Genomic DNA, 14,305 nt, shown 5'->3' on the forward strand with positions numbered 1-14,305 from the left:
GGATTGAAAATGTCCGATAAAACTAGGCTAGTTGGATCAACCGTTTGCTTTGGTTACCTAGCAACAACCTTGTTAACGTGCACCGCAGCAGCTCTATGCTTTGCCACCTGCCTCGCCTGCTTAAAAATAAAAATAAAATAAATTTAAAAAACGGTGTGGAGTGAACGGACTATGTTATTAATTTGGCAGTTTTGTAGATATACTGTAGATATATTTCAAACAAAAAATAATTATCTATTGACTGATATTAAGCATATTGTGACACGTTGCTCAGCCAGGCCATAGCCTTGGATCTCCTTTTCTCGAGCTAGCCGTTAGCTTCTTCACCCCAGGAGCAGCTAGTTTGGAAATGTGGAAAGCTATTTATTGCAGATAAGAACTGAACTCTACTTCAGAAACCACAAGCTATCAATTTAAAGCCATGTTGCCCGGAGCGTCGTGTAAAAATCTTTTCTTTAATTCTTTTTTTCCCCCACATTGCCAAACAAGCTAAGCTGGCTCAGTTTTTCCCAGCAGCGCTTTTACATGTTTGTGCTTACATCAGCTGTTTCACAAAACGTGTCACTTCAGAGTCCTCCTCTGAGCCCGCAGAGCACAACAGAGACAAGGTTAGTGGAGACAAAAAGCCCATCCATTATCTTGTTGTCCTCTCTTTAGCTTTAATTCATCTACTTGGTAATGATTTACAACACAGCTTTAAACTGAATAGAGTTTTTTCTAAAATGCGTTTGCTTTTGATTGAACTTCATTAAGAGCTTATTTACTCTTAAGATTGTTCCACTTGTTACACAGACATGTTGCCCTTAAGGCTACATGCTCCTTAGTGGGAGCTTGAGTTCACAAGGTTGTTTTAAACCAGAATCTGTTTTTATTTTCACTTTAAGCATCGAGTTTTAAGGTGTCAGTTTCTTGTCATTTTTCTCTTAAGGTGGGGATACATGCAAAGGAACATGTCTGAACGTGCATCCCAGAAATGATTTAATCAGACTACAGTATGAGGCTTTCCAAGGAAACATTGAATGGCTTTAGTCGTTTGAAGTGTGGGAAGGTTGAAAACGAGAAAATCCCAAATACATCACAACCAGTCGGAGCAGTAGGATGGCTGCAGTGTCTGGGAGGATCGCTGTACTTCCCACGTTCCTCAAACCAGGAAGCAATAATTGCCTTTGGATTATATTTCATCATGCAAAAAAAAGGGGGGGCTGAATATGAATGTAAATTAGTGATATTTGACTACACTGGCTTTGGGATCAGATGACATCACTGCGTGCAAGAGCCGAGCAACATTTAAGTAAACAAAAGAGGACTTAGTGGGATTTCTAAACCCCTTTGAGGATGTCCAGCTAATGAAGGCAGCTTTGCTACAGCATCTTGCGAGAGTATTCATACCCTGCCAGTTTTTTCAAATTTTGTCAAAGTATTTAATTGACAGAGCAACACAAAGTGTGTGGTGGAAGGAAAATTGTATGTTTTCTGAATGAAAATCTGTTGAAAAAATGTTACAAGTGAAATAATCTGCCAGTGGAACAAGTGGTTTTTCAACAATATGAAGGAATTATTGACTTGAAATAAGCTCTTATATCATGCTGTGAAGTTACTTGTAAGCTAGTTTTGTCTTATTTTTAGTAAGCTAAGATATTTGCACTATAAACTCAACCCCCACCCCCAAAAATACTTGGCAAGATGTTGTGTTTTTGCAGTGATTGAACAGTAGATGGAGAGGAAATAGGTTGGAGAGAGAAGAGGAAAATAGGAAGCGAATGGTCTCAGAACGGGAATCGAACCCAGGACCGCCGCTTCGAGTACTGTGGCTTCTTTTTTTAGATTTTTTATCGTTCAAAAGTCTTAAGTCCATAATATTCTCCATTCCAATTCGTCGTTATGCACTACTTTGAAATGAAAAAATGAAATACACGGAAGCTTGCGGCATAGCGTGACAAAAATGAGAAATAGATCAAGGGGTTTGAATATTTCCGCAAAACCCTCATGATGAGTGTCATGCGAGGTAACATGTAAAAGTGACGCTGCACCTCAAATATTCAAAGTGTTTTGATGTCGACATGATTCGGTGCGTTTGTGTTTGGAAGAAGACATGTTCTCTACTAACTTAAGGGGGGAAAAAAATACAACACAACAATGGTTTTGATGGAAACCATGACATGTGTTAGGAGGACAGGCTGCAGGATGCCAACACCAAAAGACAAGCTGCATTTTAAATATCGCTGAATCATGTCACGGTTTTTCCAAACACTGGTGCTCAGCAGAATGGATGTCTCCGTTGCTGCTGCTGCTGCTTGCTGGTGTTTACTGGACGTCAGTGAAGCAAGGCGGCTCTGGTCCTCCTCTCGTCCTCCTCACGTTGTCACTGTTTATCTCTCGCTATCTCACCCCGTGCTTTCCGCTTGCTCTCCCTCTCTCTCTTGTCTTTCACACACATTTGTTTACTTTTTCCCCACTTCTCATTTGTGGCTTTTAATTTTTTTCTTACTGCACATCTGCACCCCTGCCTCACCCTCTAGTTCCTCCGTTCTCGCTGTTTTTGTTGTTGTTTTTTGGGTTTTTTTTCCCTTCTGGTGAATCACAGGGCAGAAACAGAACCGGGTGTCAACTTGACGAATGAGGTCACACGCAGGCCCAGCAGACCGTGTTAAATGCTGGGTCATCATAAAGCCTCTCTCCCTCCCCCCCCTCTCCTCCCACCTCATCTTCACTTTAACATGCACATACAAAATAGGCACGGCCGAGTCTCACTCCCTGCACACATCTCGCTCTGTCGTGTAACTCTGACGTCCGGTGCTTCCTCAGAAACATCATCATCGCTCCTTATCAGCCGGCAGCTTCAGTTTAATCACAGCAACCTGCTGGAGATAACCTCTAGTTTCCATGATGTCAAACACTTGCATCAAAAAAAAAAAGAGACTGTTCTTTCCACATGCGTTATGATATTTGTGAGGTGAGAAACAAACTGGAGAAGTTCTGTGTCTTGATTTGACGTAAACCATGGCGGCAACGAACGATTAATTGGATAAAAAATTGACACATTCTGTGGTTTTCTTTTTATTTCACCACATTAGCTTATTCTCGTCTGATATTAGAAATAATTTTTTTTAAAAACTTTTCAAATGCACTTATATACAAGTATAATTTTATTTTTAAAATAGAGTAATAAACATTTAAAAATAAATGCTAACATGCTCGACCTAACATCGACACAGTATAGCGCTAATCTGTTGATTATTTTTTGGGATTAAAAGGAGCTTAATAAAAATTTTAAAAAAAATTTTTTTACAGAAGTGGGTGAAGCTTAAGCTAAACCGTTTTAGGAGGGTTTTTTTAAATCTTAAATGCAATATATATATATATTTCTACAGTTTTGGCTTAGTTATTGCTCTATGTTTTTCAACAAATGGCCTTTTTTTGTCTGCATCCTCTAGATCAGTGGTTCTCAAATGGAGGTACGTGTACCCCTGGGGGTACGTGGAGGTACTGCAGGGGGTACGTGAAGCTTTTCAAAATATCTTTAAAAAATCAGTAGGCTCCCCATGATAAGTCTTGGGAAGATTAATTTTGTAAAAAGTTCGATAAAATATAAATGTGTGTTCATGCACTGAATTTTATATTCAGTATTTAGTTTCAATATCCTTTAAAATAAAACGGTTTGACTGGTTTTATACCTTCCTGGTGGTCACCGTCTTCTGTTTTTCTTTTTTGTTTAACCATGCAATGTTTGCAATATGAATGTATTTGTCAGGTTAACTGATATAAGTTGTTTGGCTTTAATAAATCAGACAGTGATTTTACAGCACTGTACCCCTTTTTAATTCCAAAAATGTTTTGCCCGTGTCAGGGGGTACTTGACTAAAAATATATTTGTAAGGGGGTACATCACTGAAAAAAGTTTGAGAACCACTGCTCTAGATAACGATTAATCCATTACAGAATTAGTTGATGAGTATTTCAATGCCGAATTAATCGCAATTTATCCGATTAACCGTTTCAGCCTCGCTGAACCGTTTATAGTAGCAACTCCAGCTACGCTAACTTTACAAAGGTTTCTAGGTTAAAAACAACACACCATCTCAAGTTATAGAACTAGCGTATCTACTTATGTTAAACACAAAGTAAATATTTAATATTAAACACAATACTCCTCTTTTTCCTAAAGTTCAGGTCAAACAAAAAGGGCATTTTCGTTGGGCACAAATAATCAATTACTTTATGCAAATCCAACCCCTGTAAAGTTCAGACCGAGCCCGTTCCACCTGACTTGTCCCGTCTGCAGATCCCGCCCCCCACCCCGGTGTGACTCAGCCCCGCAGTGGGCCTGTCCGGGCCTGGGGAGTGTTGCTGCTGCTGCCTCAGATAAGCTCCAGCCACAGGCTAAATTTACCCGGCCTCTCACTGGAAGGCGACCAGACTCCAGAAAGCCGTCACCTTCTGACTCACGTGGCCGTTTTTGAAGCACCTCCAACGTTTTGGATAAAATGAAGGGTCTGGAGAGAGTCAGACATAAATAAATGCAGAGAGTGACAAGAACACGAGACAAAAGGTGTTTCTGAGGATGACTTTATCTAAGGGAGTGACGCTTCCTGGTAAAGTCGTCTCTGCAGATTTGTTTATGCAATCCTTAGAGAAAGTATTTGTACCCCTAGAACTAAAAGTTAAATAAAAAAAAAGCCTTTACTGTAAACTGAAAGAAAAAGGGATATGTGGTTTTCAAAATAGTTTACATGTAAAAATCCTAAGTGTGACATTCATTTACACGAATCCCACCAGAATAAATACTCCTTTGAACCACCTTTTTCCTGTGGTCACAGCTGCAGGTCTGTAATATTTGGTGTTGTCTTCTTGCTGGAAAGTAAACATCAATCTCAGTCTCAAATCTTTTGCAGCCTTAAACAAATGTTCATCTAGAATGTCCCTGTATTCATTTCCGTCTACACTCTACAAACTCATTCAGAGGCTTAGTAAATGTTGCATTTATAAGTTAGATGAACTTAATAAAATCTCAGAATATCGTATAAGTGATTATTTCAGTAGGGTGTACTGAAATAATTATTTAAAAATTTAACAAATGTTTTTGTGATAAACTAAGGAATTTTATTTACATTTATTTAACAGAAAAAGGTAAGTAATTATTTCACAAAATATCATTCTTTCAAAAACTTAATATTTTATGTGACAGTTTGAGAAAGAGGTATTTAAACTTATCAGTATCATAGACATTTAAGATATTAAATGTCTTCTTGTTGCTTTTTATTGGCGGTTGGCAAAAAACCTTTAGAAGCATTACCGCCACCTATTGGCATGGAGTGTGGTTCGTGATGGACTAATTCATTCTATTTATACATAAACATATACATATGCCTATCTATCTAGCGAATATTAAATGTCAGAAACAAATTACAATTTTAAGTTTAACTCGATAACGATTATTACACGCGGGAAGAGCGCGCGGCCTCATGGGACATCCTCTTTCCTTTTGCACAACACCAGTCAATGGCCGGACACTAACTTATGGCGGAGCTATCGGCTAAAACCTGCAGGTCAGTGGAAAGCGACATCTACTTCAAGAAGAAGAAAGTCAAGTTCTTACTACCAAGCAGATGACGTGATGCTGCGTTCACACCAAACACATTTTGAGCTGTCAGGCGCGTCTGGTCTACGTAAGTGGAGGCGTCGAGGGCCGTTGCGGTGCGTTTCGAGCGTCTAGCGCGGCGAAATTTGAACCGTTTTGAGCGTTTGACGCGTTGAGCGCGTCCAACGCATCCGACGCTCCACATAGACTGAATGTAAACCAGACGCTCAAAACGCATTTGGTGTGAATGCACCATAAGGGTAACTCCACAAAGTACTTAAGGGGGGTTGTTTGACTTTTGAAGCCAATTTAGGAAGACATTTTATCGTTCAAGCTGAGAAGAACATGATGATGTCAAGCAAACATGTGATGTTGGTTTTCTTTGTGTTTTACAGACGGGAGCTCCCATTGAGATACCAAGAGAGGTGATCCTCAACTCTAGGAGAAGACGCAAATGTCTTAATCCAACAATTCAAGGTTGGTAGAGTTGATCACTTTTAGAGATATTTTTAAGTCTTATATTTTTCCCAATGGGTTTAAAAGTTCTCATGCAACAAATGAAAATTAGATATAAATATTCCTGTCTATCGACAGATTTCATGAGGGGGGAAAAAACTTTTTTGTATGTCTAGGAGTATGTGGGGTAAAAGATGTTATTACTGAGGTTCTTTATGTCTGCAATACCGAAAAGAAAACATCCTTCCTTGACTGTTAACCGCTAAAATATCACAATGAAGGTCAAATAAGCTAGTTTTGTGATACGTCAGTGTTAAGGTTCCCACGTACTAGGACCAAAATCACTTCTCATGGACATCGATGTTTAATGAAAACTGTGTCATTTTGTTCACAGAAAGATACTTGACATCAGGGCTGGATCGTGTTATTTTGACGGAGCTCTGTGTGAAGTGTTGTGCATGTGTGTTGGCGTAAAGCGTTTTGTTGTCATTTTGTCTGACCACAGCATGTTCTTCCACATGTTCGCAGTGCTGTGACAATTTGCAGAGCAAAATCTTCCTTGCTTTCTTTCAAGATTTCTTCTTGCAATTTTTTTTGTAGAAAGGCCACACTGCAAAAACACAAAATCTTGCCAAGTATTTTTGTTCTAGTTTCTAGAGCAGATGTCTTAGTACACTTGATGTAGGACAAAGCCAACTTAAAAGCAACATTTTAGCAAGAAATGGGAGCTTTTTTTAAGTCAGTAATTCCTAAATATTGATTAAAAAGTGCTAGCTACATGAGAAATAATCTGCAAGTAGAGCAAAACATTTTAACTTACGATATGGCAAAAAATGTGTTGTTCCACTGGCAGATTATTTCACTTATAACTAGTACGTTTTAATTAATATCCAACTGGCAGTATTACGAAAAACGTTATTTTTTGAGCTTTACATCATGATATAATGTTTTTCCCTCATCAAAAACATACCTCAAGTGTTGCCTTGATTCTTTCATGCATGTTTGAGAAATCCTTTAATTTGCTGTGGACACAACATCCAAATGTGCAAAAGGAAGAAGCTTCTCCTCCTGCAGTTTCCAAGTTTTGAGCTTCCAGCCACAGAGAGCACCCATGTCTCCTGCCTTCCCCACTCAGTCCCCTCAGACTAGCCCGCAGCGTTTAGCAATCACCTGATGGAACTGCTCATTTGCTGAACTACTTCTCACTGCAAATCTGGCTAAGGGTTACTATAGGAGCAATGTTGGGATGACTTCCTGAAGGGAAAGTTTTCAGAATGAGCAGGAGTTCTTAAAGAGGCAAACTCTCAATTTCCGGGTGTAAAGTATTTTTTAACAACTGGAAGTAGCATAATTACTTGACTGTGCAATAAAATGGCACTGTGTGCCTGGATAACACATAATACTGTCCCTTTAAGAAATTGCTGACTAAAAACTTAAGCTCCTCTATCACGTTGAAAAGTTACCTTTAAGTTGATTTTGACTTATTTCAAGCATGCTAAGATATTTGCACTAGAAATTAGACCACAAGTACTTGGTAGGATGTTTTCTTTGCAGGCATATTACCGAGTACAGCTAAGAACTGTCCTGTAAGCTGCAGCACCTCCAGTGTTACTACGGTCGACGGCCATTTCTTGGTAGATCTGCAGGTGTGCCAGAACAGGTGCTTGTGAGATAATCTAGGATAGGAATCTTGCTTTATAACATAATCCTGTTTTAATCTAATCCACAAGTTCCTTCCTGAAGTGTCAACCCGTGTTGTACTGTAACCACACGTGAAAAAGTTTAAGAAGTGTGATTAAAATTGTCTACATGAGGAAGTAAAACAAATTATATCAGCTGCGAGCAATGAAGAACAAGAACTCAAAGCGACACGAGCTAAAAGCAGTTTATTAGCAATGCCACACTCCTGAAAAATGTGGATGAGGATGAAGAGAGGGAAAAAGATCTGTGAACAGAAACCTGATTGACTAAATGAAAAGATGCCAAAACCCTCAGTCGGTTCGGAAGAATCAGGCGGGCTCAGCGAGAAAAACTGGCCACACTGCGGAGCCTTAAACAGGTAGATTTCTATCGTCTATCTACCTATTGTCTCCGTGGGATGAGTGTCTTCACGCACAGCGAGGAGTGCCTTCTGTTTAAAAAGAAAACAGGCAAAGTGTTGAATGTGTAAAGACAGGCAGATCTTTTACCACGACGGGGAGTTAGTTCAACAGTTTGACCTTCTCTGAAGTGAGTCCCTTTGGTGCAAAACGTTGAACCGAATGCAGGATCCAGGAGAATCTTTGCACATGAGGGACAGATCTAAAAAAAAACCAACTCAATCTTCAAGCCCGAGGAAGGAGATGGATGTGATATGATCAAGGCCAGATAGACTGAATTTACAAAATAATGGTCAAAAGTGATAGTGGCATAAAACACAAAAACACCCTTTTAGCAAAAAGGGATTAATATACCTCAATGTCAAAGTCATACAGAAGTGATTGGTGTGCCAATATATTCAAGTGCTATGAACTTGCGTTTTTCATTCTAATGTAAAGTTTAGCTAAGTGTACATCAAATGCTCTCACCAGGCAGTGTTTTTCCAAGCGCTCTTTGAAATATCACATTGGAAATTTCTGTTGGAAACTGCAAAATTTGAAATAACTTCTTTAGTTTCACAAAACGGTTCTTAAGTTTGAGGTGGCTTTTAGCTTTTTCGATGAGTCCATCCTCAAGTTAAATAACATTTTCACATGGAGGTAAGAATATGGAAAAAACCTGCTTTGATTTGATAAAATAATACACATATCTGCTTTCTTGAGCAGATATGTCTGTGTCTGTCTGGAGTCTGGTGGGTCACATAAAAAAGCTATGACGGGCCGGTCTTGGCCCCTGGACCTTCAGTTTGACAACGGAGCTCTAGATAGACGTAAATAGAGCCTTAAAAAAAAGAAAAAGTTGTGTACTTAAATATTATTTTATTAATTAAATCAAAGCGCTTTTTATCTTTATTTTGCCTAATTACAACAATGTGAAAAATTTCCAATGTTATTTGACTTTAAGAAGTTAAAGAGACACCTGTTTATTGATTTATTTATATTTTAGCAGTTTAATAGATAGTTTTATTGATAAATTGTTACCACAATTGGCCCTTGGAGTGCATTCGTAATCATTATGAGGCCCCTGCTCCATATGGCTTACCACAATTTACGTCACAGCTTTCTTCCACCACGACGTTCCTCGGATGCCGGATTTGTGGTTCCTGAGACCGACGGTTGTCAACAGATTCTCCCACCTGAGCCGTTCAGCCAGTGAACTGACTTCCTTCACTCCCTCCACCCTTTTACAGCTGTCCAGCTTTTACTGTCCCACCGGCTAACGTCCCTCACTCGGGCTCCCTCTGAGAGAGACTGCGTCTCCTCCGGCTCGTCTCATGGTCACCGGCCTCGGTCGGAATGCCAGCTGGACCTGGAGGCTCTTTGAGCGGCCCGCCGGGTCGTCGAACGGTGGTTGAGAAGTTGCAGGCCTGCTGTCGGTTTAATGTCTGCCAGAACCTTTAAAACTCACTCTGATCCAGAGATACTCCTGGCTTTATCACACCCTGGAGCCAGCAGTGCGGGTTTAACTGCTTTCACCGGCTCGCATGGACTTAAATCACAAACCTCCTGAACGTTTCACGCTATCCACGCTGTATGTCTTCCCAGTGAATGTCAGTCTGAACATCTTTGTCAAGGTGCAAATGGTAAACTTTAGATCCTCTCTGCTTTAAGAGCAAGGTGAGCTGGTTGTAGCCTACAGATTGAGGTCTTGTGCACACGTAGCCGGGTTTATATAAAAACAAATATCTCTGAGCTGGAGGTTGGGATTTTGAAATTCCTGGTAACGCACAAAGTGTGAAAAAGTTAATTTGAGTCATTTTCCAAGATGTGTGTATTTATGTTTTGATTTGGTGCCGGGAAAAAAAACCCCCCAACAACTTCAAACTTTTAGGACTTTGACTGCACCTACTGCAGTTCTGTGGCCGATCGTCGATCTTTACAAAACCTGACCTGCTGAGTCTTATTTTGCCCAATGCCAGTTTTGTTATTGTCCGAAAGGTGGCTAAATATACCAAGAAAGTCACTGAGTTGGCAACAGTGGGGTCACTAGTGTTAACTGCAAACTTGCAGACATAACCTGGTGGGCCGGTCTATCAATCAAACCTCTCTAACAGGAGAGCAGAAGAGGACAGTGGTTGAATTTTAGACCTTTACCAAGGTTGATAAGATCGGAGGATAAGATCGGCTTCGCATGCAGGTATCGGCTGATCACCAATCTCCCAAAATTAAAGAAATCTGTGCAACTGGTGCACACCCAATTGGGATCAACTTTGTTTTTACATTCATCTTTTTTGTTATTTTTTTCTTCTGGACCAAGTCGAGCCTCCGGCTCTGTAACGCGATCCCCCAGACGAGCCAACATCCAGGAGCAGAACAATGACACGTCACGCCCCCGCATGTCTCAGAGCTGCAGGAGTCACCGACGCCTCCAGCCTCACATCCTCCCCAAACGTCTGCCCTGGCAGCCGCTTTCATGGCAACATCTTCACCCCCACAGAACACGCCGAGAGCCTGTTCCTTCGGTGCCATTCAGCGAGCCGCGCACAGAACGAAAACAGGCTGACCTTTTAGCGTCCGAGTGTCTTGACACTCGTTCGCCGTGCTCTGAAAGGTTGCTGGTGCCGCGGCATCTCGTCTTATCTCCGGCCAACACGCCTGCCGTGACGAGGAGCTCCTCTGCCTCAGACAGGGCCAAGCTGCTGCTGCTGGGCAGGGAACCAGAGCAAGAGGTGGAAAGGAAAGAGAAAGAGGGGCGAAGGGGGTTGAGGTTAATTGCAGCAGGGGCGGCGCACAAACTGAGACGGGGGGCGGAGGAGGAGGCCCCCCCCCTACAAGCGCCTGACGACCACTGACAGCTGAGCTTCCTCTCTCTGCGGGGGTTTCATGACCACAAACTGACACACTCCCTCACACACACACGCATTGCTCCCGTTTAGCCGTCTTCTATAACCCACTGGCACAAATTCTGACTACTCTCAGACTGCAACAGGAAGAGAACCACTTAGTCGAAAACACAAATTTACACAAAAAATGTTTTTTTTTACTCACTGTGCAAAGTTAAATCAGACCAACAATTTTTTCTGTTGTTTTAGGTCAGAATAGTCCAAACTATTTCAATTTCCTAAATGTCAGAAAACGTAGCGAGAAAATGTTTCACAGTATTTTTGTTTGTAACTTTCCTTGAATTTCAAACATTTACAGTCAGCCAGTATTTAATCTTTTACAATGTATGAATTGGGTCAAACTTTTAGAGTTTTCTTCCACAAGCTTCTCATGATAGTTTGCAGGCGTTCTGGACCATTCCTCCGGACAGAACCGTTAACATATTTGTCTGTACTGTGAAAATACTCATTATTTAACAGTTTCAGCCTAAAAATACATAGTATGTATTTAATAAAATAAAGTCGCTTTACATTGTAAAGCGACTTTATTCAGAAAGTGTCATGGCAGGGTTATAGTTTTCAGTTTTTCATGATAGTGTAGTTTCATTTCATTGTGACTTTTCGTTTGTCTAATTCAGTTACTTTTAATCAGTTTTTAAGAGTGTGTTTGCTAGTTTTTATTAGTTAAATACTGATTAATTTTAGCTTAGTTTTTATTGGCTATAGTAGTAGTTTTACCTTGTGTCCTGGTGTGTGGTCAAACGCAGCGGCGGGCGGAGCGGGAGCAACAGGTGAACGGGGGCATTTGGAGGAACAGAGCAAACGCTTTTGTCTCCTCCTTTGACTTCTGAACCTTCGCTGTCACTGCTGATATACACGAGGACAGCTGTGAAAATGATCCCCTCTCTGATTCACACATGTGGCGGCGAGCGTCACAGCCGTGCCAAAAATGTGCACAATTACAGATTTTTTTTCTTTCTGTCGTGCAGCACTAAAAGTACGTCACTGTTAGTGAACCTAAGAGAGACGGTGGAAAGCTGCTGCTTGAGTCAAGATGTAGGAAGGAAGTGTTCACCATGCCACAGATAATGTCTCTGTGTTGGCTGGTTTTTGCAACACGGTGCTTTTTATGGGCCCTCTGAAGGTAAAAGTTTGAACAGGACATGTCCAGCATATGTGGGATCTGCAAAATGTAAAAGTCAGTGACAATAAATATGTTTAAATGAAAAAGGTTGTTTTAATGAGGAAAAAAAAAGAGCCGGCCCAGGGTGCTGCGAGTTAAGCGGTTGCTTAGGGACCCCCACACCACCAGAGGGCTCCAAAGAGCAAAAAGCAAGCATGATGAAAACAAATTGAATAACATTAAATAATTCAAACTAAACACCATTACAGATAGAAAAGGAATAGTTTAAAATAGTTTGTACAAAAATAAGAGGTTTTATTAACCTATTTACTAACAGAATTAGTTGCTGCCTCGTTTAGGGACATATAAGATATTAAACTTGTTAACTTGTTTGTTGTAAATTTAGTGTTTTAATGTGGCACACTTAAATACCAATCTGCATTTTAAATTCCAAATTTCTACTTTTTAGTTTTCCAGTCTTGCAAGGTTCAAGTCAACATTCATATCAACACCAGTACAATAAATGATGCTGATAATAGGTATGTCACACATTTAGAGAAGGTGGTAGGAAAAAGGTGGATGACGCTAAATGCAGGACAATCCTGGGGAAAAAAAGTTACAAAAAAGTGGCTGTTCACCTTCCAGTAGGACAAAAACCTGAAATATCCAACCCAACTAGATCAAAGCGTCCCGATGTGTTAGTGAGCCAAAGCCTACATCCAATAAGAATTTGTGGTAAATAGATTTATTGAAGCTCGATTCAAAACGAATTTGGAAAACATTTTGGTCTTTTGACGTGTAAAAACACTTTCTGCTATAACTACAGCAAAAGATGGTTCTACAAAATATGAACTCGGATGGGCTGAATTAAAAACCCAAATCACACTTTTTGGATTTTACTTTTGTTTTCTTTTCTTTTTAAGAAATGCATTTTATCCATCAACGTCACAGTTTCAGTAACTGACTAATGGTTTTTCTCGTAGTCACTTTTGCTTCCCCGAAGACAAACCTCCTTGCAACAAACCCTTGTTCTGGTTCGTTTGCACCAGCCCGCTTATAAAAAGCACTCAAATTCCCACCATATTCTGATCTGGGTCTTGGGAGCAGTTCTAGAAAACATGGCCATGACTCAGAGCCAAATTGGGGCATTATTTGGATCAGGCATGGGGGATTGTGTTGATCTAAACTGCAATATAAAATCCATCCTCTGAGATATTTTCAGCCTGAAGTTTTTTTTTTCTTTTCTTTCTGCACCCACTTGTTCTAATCTTCTGCACGGGAACATCCACCTCCCCCCTCCCCGACTCGTTTCTCCCATCATTTCTTTATGAACATCTCCTCAGACCTCTCCTATTTTAGTATGTTCCACCAGGCATGATTTACCATCTTCCACAGGGAGACCTGGCTGAGCCCCTCTGCCTAGTTGTAAAAAAGACACTGTGTGTCTCCATGCAGTTCCCAATCCTTGGGGGGAAGAGAGGGAGTCATCAGCTCTCAACGCAGAGCTAACAGGAAAGTCCACCCGGAATCACCAGCAGCTCTTTATAAGGACAAGGGAAAAAAGGCCCTGGTGCCTCTCTATATTTAGATGGACTTTATTGGGCCTCTTGTCTTTGCTTGACTGCTCTCTCCTCCCGTGTGCTGCTGTTACCAATCATTCACCAGAGCCATGTGGGAGGGCGCCCTCCACCCCATCGCACAGCCTGATAATGATCTCAGAGATAATAACACAGAAGAGGAAACAAGAGAGAGATGGCGGAGGAATGACAGTGGTAGGTGGTGAAGGAGAAGGTTTTTACCGTTTCCTTTCCCCTTCTGCAGGTTCATAAATGCTAAAGTTTGGAGGAAACCAAAAGGTTTTAAAGATGGATCCTGTGTGATTGGTTTATCTAGTTGGTGATGAGGCTGGATAGAGGGGGGGAGACTCTCCTTTCTGGTTTTATCTCTAAAGTAAAGTGTGTTTTATCAACAGCTTTCTCCTCCCCCCAGATCACAAATAGCCCTCCTGACTATCTCTTTCTGTCAGATCTTAGGTTAGTGCCTGGAGGCTCCACAGCCCATGGTTTCGCGACAGCACTTTAGAAACGAGCAACTGGGGCGTTTGATGAACAAACTCCACACCGAGGAGCATGTTTAGGATCTGCCGGGTCACGGGCCTCTTCGTACAAAACATTCAAACGCAAATATA

General features: G+C 40.9%; 1 long non-coding RNA gene across 1 annotated transcript; it reads right to left on the reverse strand.

Annotated features, from left to right (window-relative positions):
- Window positions 1-7,901: 7,901 nt before the first annotated feature.
- On the reverse strand, window positions 7,902-10,881 carry LOC114136275 (uncharacterized). Its single transcript, XR_003593769.1, has 3 exons — window positions 9,215-10,881; window positions 8,254-8,335; window positions 7,902-8,165 (listed from the first exon to the last, which is right to left on the reverse strand). It is a non-coding gene; the product is annotated as an uncharacterized LOC114136275 (long non-coding RNA).
- Window positions 10,882-14,305: the final 3,424 nt, after the last annotated feature.

Source organism: Xiphophorus couchianus, chromosome 20 (genome assembly GCF_001444195.1).
Source record: "Xiphophorus couchianus chromosome 20, X_couchianus-1.0, whole genome shotgun sequence".
In the NCBI taxonomy this organism is placed as follows: domain Eukaryota; kingdom Metazoa; phylum Chordata; class Actinopteri; order Cyprinodontiformes; family Poeciliidae; genus Xiphophorus; species Xiphophorus couchianus.